The sequence below is a fragment of the Marmota flaviventris genome, chromosome 19 (assembly GCF_047511675.1).
Source record: "Marmota flaviventris isolate mMarFla1 chromosome 19, mMarFla1.hap1, whole genome shotgun sequence".
NCBI classification, from domain to species: domain Eukaryota; kingdom Metazoa; phylum Chordata; class Mammalia; order Rodentia; family Sciuridae; genus Marmota; species Marmota flaviventris.
In genome coordinates, this window is record NC_092516.1 from 8651476 (window position 1) to 8660759 (window position 9284).

The 9284-nt window shown below is 49.8% G+C and overlaps 1 long non-coding RNA gene across 1 annotated transcript; it reads left to right on the top strand.

The window, feature by feature from the left end:
- The first annotated feature begins 39 nt into the window (after nucleotides 1-39).
- Nucleotides 40-7647, top strand: LOC117794822 (uncharacterized). The gene is made up of 2 exons (XR_004618692.2): nucleotides 40-309; nucleotides 6934-7647. It is a non-coding gene; the product is annotated as an uncharacterized lncRNA (long non-coding RNA).
- Nucleotides 7648-9284: the final 1637 nt, after the last annotated feature.

The window sequence follows — 9284 nt, forward strand, 5'->3', positions numbered from 1 at the left end:
CCTTAGGGGCTATGTAAGTCCCTAAACCACACCGCTGCTGCTGCTGCTGCTGCTGCTGCTACTGCTGCAGACGCTTCCGCCTCTACTGTAGCCTGCGCTGAATAAACCCATCTCTGGATGACCTTGTGTGCTCCCTCACTTTCATACTTAGGGTGGTTGGGGTCTTTCATTAATGCCGTGACTCAGATTGGGCTCCCCTCACCCTCACTAGGTGAGGACCCCAATCCGGACTCACCCCCACCGGCCCCAACTCGTCCCCAGTCCATTTCCTTGGTTGCAGGACCCATATCCACCACGGGTCTTCAATTGGTAAGTTTCCCGCTTCTTGCTCACCCCTGCAGGTGGACTCTCAGGGGAAACTGACCGTGGATCGTCAGACAGTACCCCTGACCAACTGTGGGAGGGGAATACACCCCGCCTAGGCCTTTAATCCTCCTACCCCGCAGCCCTGGGCACCCCCCACCCCCCCCCCCGCCCCCCGCATTGATACCACCTGGTTATCGGTGACAAGTACTGCTTTCCCACGCAGTTGATGTTTGAACATTATTAGAGAAGCATGCTGAGGCAAGCATATGAAGCAGGGTTTATTTAAAAAGGGGTAATAGACTTCTCCCGCCAGGGAGAAGGGGGCCATAGATGGTATCCCGTTATCCCAAAAAGTGAGGTATTCTGCCCTTTTTATGTATGTCCTGGGCTTCCTTTGTTCTCCTGCCTTTTCCCCCTAATCTTTCTCCTTCCTGCATACTTGACTAGGCCCAGGAATGCTAGGTGGGAAGGCCAAAAGGTGGGAAACAGGTGGGCTGAAGGGGGTAGGGCAGGATGGAATAGGCAAGGACACATTAACAACCTTATAGCTCCCTGTTGGGAGGAGGAATTCCTGGGACAGGTTACCTGGGCAACAGGTTGGAGCTGGGGCTGGTTCTTGATAAGATCCCACAGGGGACTGTCTCCAATTTCCCAGACTCACTCAAAATTGGCCTCCTGGATCCGATCTGACTCGATTTACCTATCTACACTGACTGCCTAATTCTGGCTTCAGCATCACCCCATCACTTCCCCAGCCCCCTTTTAGTCCCCCTACAACCTGTTCTAAAACTCAACCTTTCTTCACATACTATCCCCCTCCGCGAAGTGGCGGGTGCTGAAGTCATTGTGAGGGTTCATGTTCCCTTCTCCCAAATTGAGAAGCGCCTGGGCTCATACACTTCCAACCCCTCCCCATACACTGAGGAATTTCAATACCTTTTTCAGGCTTTAACCTCTCTTTTCACAACATTTACTTGATCCTGGCCAATACTCTTCTCCCAGAGGAGCATAGATGAGTCTGGGTGCAAGCCCATAATTACGCTGATGAGGTTCATCAAACCACCTCGGCTCACCCACCGATAGGCACTCAGGCAGTCCCTGACCAGGACCCTAATTGGGACTATAATACTGCCGCAGGATTAGCCCTGAGGGACCAATTTTCCACCTGCCTAGTTGCCAGACTCAGACAGGCAACTCAGAAGGCAGTTAACTTCAAAAATCTCCAAGAGATCATTCAAGATAAAAATGAGAACCCCCTCCACTTTATCTTAGATAGGCTGACTCAGGCCCTCCAACAATATGCTAATTAAGACCCTAAAACTCCTGATGGGAGACAGTTCCTAACGACCCATTTCTTCTCCCAAAGCTACCCCAACATAAAGGCCAAACTAAACAGGTTGGAAAGAGGGCCTCTCACCCCACAGAGGTGCTGGCACTGGCCTTCAAGGTCTACAATAATAGGGAGGAAAAGGCCAAATTCCACAAATACCAGATGCTGGCTCAGGCCATTCAGGCATCAGCCCCCCCTTCATCCTCTAAAGGACCTCTAAATGGCCCACCAGGGCCATGCTTCAAATGTGGAAGGGATGGCCACTGGGTCAGGGCTTGCCCTAACCGAAAGGTTCCTATCCAACCCTGCCCAAAGTGCCAGTGTCCCGGTCATTGGGCTGTGGACTGCCCTGGAACCCGAAGGGGGCCAGGGAGGCCCACAGCCTCACACATGACCTTCTGGGACTAGGGGCGGAGGACTGACAGGACCCTAAGATTTCCTTCCCTGACGGCCATCACCACACAGGAACCAAGGGTCACACTCATTATAGACAAACACCCATGTTGGTAGGTGCCCAAACCTTCATGCCTAGGATCACTGCCCTAATCTCCTGCTCATTCCTCTGGGTCATATTCTCCCACCAATTCTTGGTTATGGCCCAATGCCCAGTGCCCCTGCTAGGGCGAGACATCCTCTTCAAATTTGAGACATCCATCACTTTCAATCTCAACAAGTCTCCTACATTCTCTCACTAATCATATCCCCTTCAACAGAGGAGGAACTCCCCCTTCCCTTTCCCCCAAAGTCAACCCCAAGGTATGGGACACCCAACCCCATCACTTGCACAGTGCTCCCCCGTTATTATTACTTTAAAACATCCAGATGCCTATCCATGTCAACCCCAATATCCGCTTCTCTCTGCCAGCCTGATCAGCCTACAGCCCATCATTCAAGATCTCTTAACCAAGGACTTCCTCAGACCCACCCACTCGCCTTTCAACACTCCTATTCTAGCAGTGAAAAAACCTAATGGCAACTTTCGTTTAGTTCAAGATCTCCGGCTGATCAATGAGGCTGTTAAACCCATACACTCCTTGATTCCAAACCCATATACCATCCCGTCCTCTATACCTCCTTCCTCAACTCACTTCTCAGTGGTAGATCTCAAGGATGCTTTTTGCTCTATCCCCTTGGCCCCACAGTCCCGGGACTTCTTTGCTTTCACACAGATCCTGAAACACGCCAGTCTCGCAAACTGATCTATACGGTCTTACCCCAGGGCTTCCGGGACAGCCCCCTATATTCGGACAAACTTTGGCCACTGATCTAGATGACCTGTCCCTCTCACAGTCCCGATTACTATAATATGTAGATATCCTACTCCTCTGTAGTCCCTCCCTGGAATAATCACAGAATGACATCTCACTTCTTCTCAATTTCCTAGCTGAAAGGGGCTACCGGGTTTCTCCTGCTAACGTCCAACTTTCAAAGGCCCAGGTTACCTACTTGAACCTGTCCTGTCCACTGCTCCATGGCTACCACCACCAATCACAAGACTTATATCAAGCAACTACAGACTCCCAGAACCATAGAGGAAATCCTTTCATTCCTGGGGCTAGCAGGATACTTTAGAACATGGATTCCCAGCTTTTCTCTCTTAGCGAAACCCCTATATGACCTTGTCAAGTCTTTCCCCTCCAAGGTCCCTACAGGAGACCCCGTCCAACCTTTCCAAAAACTCCAGCAAGCCCTTTTGCAAGCCCCAGCACTGCAACTGTCTGACCTTCAAAGACCATTCCGCTGTACTGCCATGAGAACCAGAATCTATCCCTAGGAGTGTTGGGTCAAATGTTAGGCCCCTTATTTGCCCCTGTGACTTATCTGTCTAAACAGTTAGACCCTACTGTTTGGGTGTGATCACCATGTCTCCACACCCTGACAGTGGCCCATATCTTGCTCCTGGAAGCTACAAGGTTAACTTTTGGAGCACCTATAACAATTGCCAGTCCCCATCATCTCAAAGAACTCCTAAGATACAAGGGACTCCAGACTCTCCTGCCTTGCTGCATCCTTTCCCTCTTAGTGACTTTCATACATGACACCTCTACCTCCTTCCTGGCTTGCGTGCCCTTAAACCCTGCCTCCTTGCTCCCCATTTCATCTACCCATCCCTTACACAACTGCAGGGAGGTCTTGAACTACCTACACTCAATCTTCCACCCCAATCCCCCAAGCCCTACAGACTTTTCTCTCCACCTTTTTTACCCTGTCTTCAACAAACAGTTCATTAAAGACATCACCGCTGCTTACCAAGTCTGCCAGCAAGTCAACCCACAAACCCCTCTAAAACCAGGAACCTTTCCTACTCATCAAGCTCAAGGTCACATCCCCAGAGCCAACTGGCAGGTTGACTTTACGCACATGCCTGCGGTGAGGTGTTATAAGTACCTTCTGTTCTTTATTGATACCTTCTCAGGCTGGGTCGAGGCATTCCCCACATACCACAAGACAGCCTCCATTGTGGCCGCCTTCTATTAACTGACATTATACCAAGATTCGGGGTACCCAAGTCCTTCCAGTTGGACCTGAATTTATCTCTCAGATCACACAACAAATCACAGCATTCCTAGATTACCCTGGCACTTCCACATCCCTTACCATCCACAATCATCTGGCAATTGTTATAGGTGCTCCAAAAGTTAACTTTGTAGCTTCCAATCACACTCTTAAAGAAATTTTAACCCAACTTTCCCTCGAGGTTCACCACGACTGGGTCAAGCTACTTCCCATGCCTTATTCCACCTTAAAGTACTTCCAAAGAAACTCTCACGACTCTCACCTTTCGAGGTCCTTTATGGACGGATGCCCGGTTCTGCCCCCTGGCCTCACTCCTTCCCCCCTGGCACCTGGCTGAAAACCTTTCCTTTCCTCTTCTCTCCTTCATCCACTCTGGACTTTGGAAACATGAAGACCTCCTATTGCCTGATGCATCCGATCTTTCCCTGACCTTCCCTTTAACCTCCGGCATGTGGGTCTATTATACTCCCCTTTCCAAGAGCACAGACTTTTCCCCAAAATGGAAAAGACCCTTACAAGTTGTCCTATCTACCCCCACAGCAGCCAGACTCTTGGAAGGATCAGCTATGCTGTCCCCTTGGATTCACATCTCCCGACAGAAGCTGACTCCCAGCCGCGCCAAGGAGGAACAACATTCAAACACCTCGCTTGCACTACCTCCTAAACCCACTTACACCTCTCACCTCCACCCTGATAGGCCTCTTAAGCTCCGCATCTCCCAGACATCATGCTAGCCTTGCTCACGACCCTCTTACACGTTTTCTTCCTCCCTCTTCCCAGGCTTGCCCCCAATTCTTGCAGTACCCCGCCATGCATGTACACTTTTCAAATTTGGTAGCTTAACAACCATGGTCAGGAAACCCATCTACTCAATCAGTCCTCCTGCCCATTAGCTAGCTGCCCCTCCATCACCCTCTCCTTCGATGCAGTCTCCACTTGCGCCCATCAATGTGGCCATGGTTTGGCCAGCTATCCTAAGTTCTTATGCTTTGAGGAGGACCAGCGAAACGACGCAAGGATCGCTTGGGCTGGGTAGGCTGCCCTTTCTGGAACTGTGAATATCATTGGTCCCATCCCACCATGGGGAAATCCCAATGGGGAATCAGGCCAGGTGCCTACAGTCAACCAGTGGGTCCCACAATGTTACATTTCAGTTTCCCGATCCCTCCTCTTGGCAATCCAGGATAGCAGCTGTAGGCTTCTACAACTCCAACGGGTACAGCAGCAGAGGGAAAATCATCATAAAAAAAGATTATTACTGACTCCTCCTCACAAGGGGCCTACAACGTCTCAATGCCACCCAAATTCACACCAAGTCACAGCACAAATCCTTAAACTACCTTCTCATGGGATAGGATATTAACACTCTCCCTCCAGCTCCTTCACAAGATTCTACTTCCAACTTCTCTTCCTGCTTTCTCTGTGTGCCTCTTTGGTGACCCCTACTGGCCCCTGTCGCTATTAATGCCACCCACCTCCACTGGGTCCTGCCCAGCCACCAACAGCCCCATATCTCCTACCCTACACCTGTCTTCCCCTGTTCATTAACATCACCACCCATTGGGCAACCACTTCCTCATTCTGCCCCAGGGGGGACCCACAACACCCTCAACACCAACGTCACTCTGCCTCCTCCTGCGCTTTTCCTCTGCAGATCCTACTTGTTCTCCTGCATCTCCCCACCACGCTGGGGCCTGTTACCTGTCATCCTTATCCCCAGCCTCACCCTTGGCACCTTGGCCGAGGCTGAGGACATCCTTACATCTCCTGAGAGTCATCACCACAGGAGAGCAGCCGTCCTGGCGGGAATCAGCCTTGTGGCTTCAACAGTGCTTCAGGGGTAGCCATCCCATCGGGGGCATTGGTCATTACTCAATCCTTCTCTCAGGAGCTGGCAGACCTTGGGGACAAACTCACACAAATGGCAGAGGCCTCCCTCAGCGCCATCCACTCCCTCCATGCCCAACTCTCCTCCCTGGCAGAGGTCGTCCTCCAAAATAGATGGGCCTTAGACCTTATAACAGCTGGAAAGGGAGGCACATATGTGTTCCTGGGCAAGGAGGGCTGTGATTATGTCAGCCAGGCTGGGATGACTGACCATAGCATGCACAAGCTAAAGCAAGTCATTAAAGACCTCAGGGAAAAGCAAGAACAATCCTTCGTCCGGAATGCATGGAGCCCATGGAAGAGTCTGCTTCCTTGCCTATTACCTTTGCTGGGGCCCCTCGCTGCCATTTTTGCCATCTTATCTGTCATTCCTTGCATCTTCAGATGTCTCAGCTCTCAGATCTCAACAATCTCTAATCAAATTTTCTTTTTTTTAAGAGAGAGAGAGAGAGAATTTTTTAATATTTATTTTTTAGTCTTCGGCAGACACAACATCTTTGCTTGTATGTGGTGCTGAGGATCGAACCCGGGCCGCACGCATGCCAGGCGAGCGTGCTACCACTTGAGCCACATCCCCAGCCCACTCTAACCAAATTTTCAACCAGCTCCTTCTTAGGCATTACCAACCACTCCCAAGAGAGGCTGACCCATCCCGAGGGGACCTCTCAATGCTATAACTTCTCATGTACCCCACCAACTTCTCGCTGCCCCGAGGGTTCTTCACTTCAAACTACACCACCAGTCCGAGGCCTCTGCTGTGCCACCACGGATTCATCAGCGGCTAAGGCCTCTTGATCTTACTGCTTGTAATGGGATTGTGGATGTCTCTCATGATTCTCAGTCTATCCTCCACAAATCTTACAAAGTAATTATCTACACCCTTCTCTTTGTAGCCCCTGTAATTGTGGCCTGTGTGATCTATGGAGGAGAGGAATGACTTTGGGACCCCCAGCCAGGGATGCTTCCGGTCCTTCGTGGAGGCGATTCAGGAAGATGCATGGCTGTTCCCTGAACTCCTCATCGTGTCCAGCTGGGAGCAGGCCCTTGAAGAACTATGGTTACAAGGCACCTTCATAGACTTCCCCCACATCCCGAAATCACCGGCTTTGGCAGGCGTCTACTGATTTGGCTGATATTACTCACTGACTTATTAACTTCTCTATCCAGCCCTCTGCCCCCAACACTCCTCCTCCTACCCCACAATGCCCCTGACTCAGCAGGAATTAGCCAGAGGACTCGGTGTCCCTTACATTTTAATAAATCAAAAAGGGAGGAATGTTGGGCACAGAATGAGGACAGGGCCAGGCCACCACCCCACAATGGCCGCCGCCCCTAGGGCTCTAGGCTTCCGGCTTCTTCTTCCTGATTAGGAGGAAAAGTCCACCAAAAGAGCCCCCCAAAAGACCGGTCACCTGCCCAGGAGCCCAATAGGAAATTAACAACAGGAACTTACCATCACCCGGCCAATTGTAACCACGCACATTTCCCTCAGGGGCTATGTAAGTCCCTAAACCACGCTGCTGCTGCTGCTGCTGCTGCTGCTGCTGCTGCTGCAGACGCTTCCACCTCTACTGTAGCCTGCACTGAATAAACCCATCTCTGGACGACCTGGTGTGCTCCCTCACTTTCGTATTTCGACTGGTTGGGGTCTTTCATGTGATACGTTTGTCCTTCAATTCTGAGGAGCAAACCCTGAGGTTCACACATGCTAGGCAAGCGCTCTGCCACTGAGCTATGTCTGCAGCGCAAGTGCCCAGGCTATTTTTCATGGAAGGTCCCACATGAGTCCTAATTCACCCCATTTTGCCCAACACGACGCCGGCACTAAATTCTGGGGTCAGTTTCTTTGGAGCGGCAGCCTTGCAGGACCTGAGGCTATCCTGGAAATCACATCTCTGTTCTGAGGAGGACTCTAGAGAGTGGACCTGGATTAGGAACAAGGGGGGACCAGGGCTTCTCAGCCTCTGCTTGATCCCTGATTTTGAATGGAGAAGATCCGGCATTTATTCTCAGCAGGCTTCTGATGGGAATACTGAATCATTTCAAAGCGAATATATGGGACAAACTATGGTCATAATTGCAAACACAAACAGAAACCACAGATAAAATAATGAGATATCATTAGTAGATATCAGCAAGACAGGCATGGTGGCACATGCCTGAAATCTCAGTGATTCTGGAGGCCAAGGCAGGAGGGTCTCAAGTTCCAGGCCCACCTAGGCAATTTAGTGAGGTCCTGTCTTAAAAGAAAGGGGGCAGGGAGGCAGGGATGAAGCTCCATGGAGATGAGATACTCCTGGGTTCAATACCTGGTAGTGAAAATCAAAAATATGGGGCTGGGGTTATAGCTGAGTGGTAGAGTACTCGCCTAGCATGCACGCGGCACTGGGTTCGATCCTTAGCACCACATAAATATAAAATAAAGATATTGTGTCCACCTAAAACTAAAAAATAAATTAAAAAAATAAAAAATACTTCATTTGAAATGTTAGATCAGCTAGATCTTAAGAAGCTTTTGAACAGCATAAATTCTTTTGCTACTACTTTGAATAGAATTGGTCTTCAGCTGTTGAGTGTGAGTATAAAAAATAGATTTGACTTTTATATATTGATTTTGAATCTTGCACCCTTGCTGAACTCATTTATTATTTTTTTGGTTTTTTTTAGAGTGGAAATTCCCAGGGCCTCATGCATGCCAGGCATGTGCTCTACTATGGAGCCTCATTCCCAGCCTCATTTAATAGTTTTAACAGTTTTTTAGAGACTTCCATGAGACTTTGGACATAGATGATCCATGCCATATAAGAACAGAGGAGGGGACTGGGATTGTGGCTCAGCGATAGAGCGCTCGCCTAGCACATGCGGGTTCGATCCTCAGCACAACATAAAAATAAAGATATTGTGTCCAACTAAAAATGAATATTAAAAAAAAATACAGAGGAGGCAGGGTGCTGCCTGTGATCCCAGCACCTCTTGAAGCTGAGGCAGGAGGATCACGATTTCAAAGCCAACCTCAGCAACAACGGGGAAGCACTAAGCAACTCAGTGAGACCTGTCTCTAAATAAAATACAAAATAGGGGATGGGGATGTGGCTCAGTGGGCGAGTGCCCCTGAGTTCAATCCCTGGTACTCCCTCCCACTCCCCCCAAAAAAAAGAAAGAAAGAAAAGAAAGAACACAGGAATTGGACACAGTGGCACATGTCTATACTCCCAGCCACTCGGGAGGCTGAGACAGGAGGATT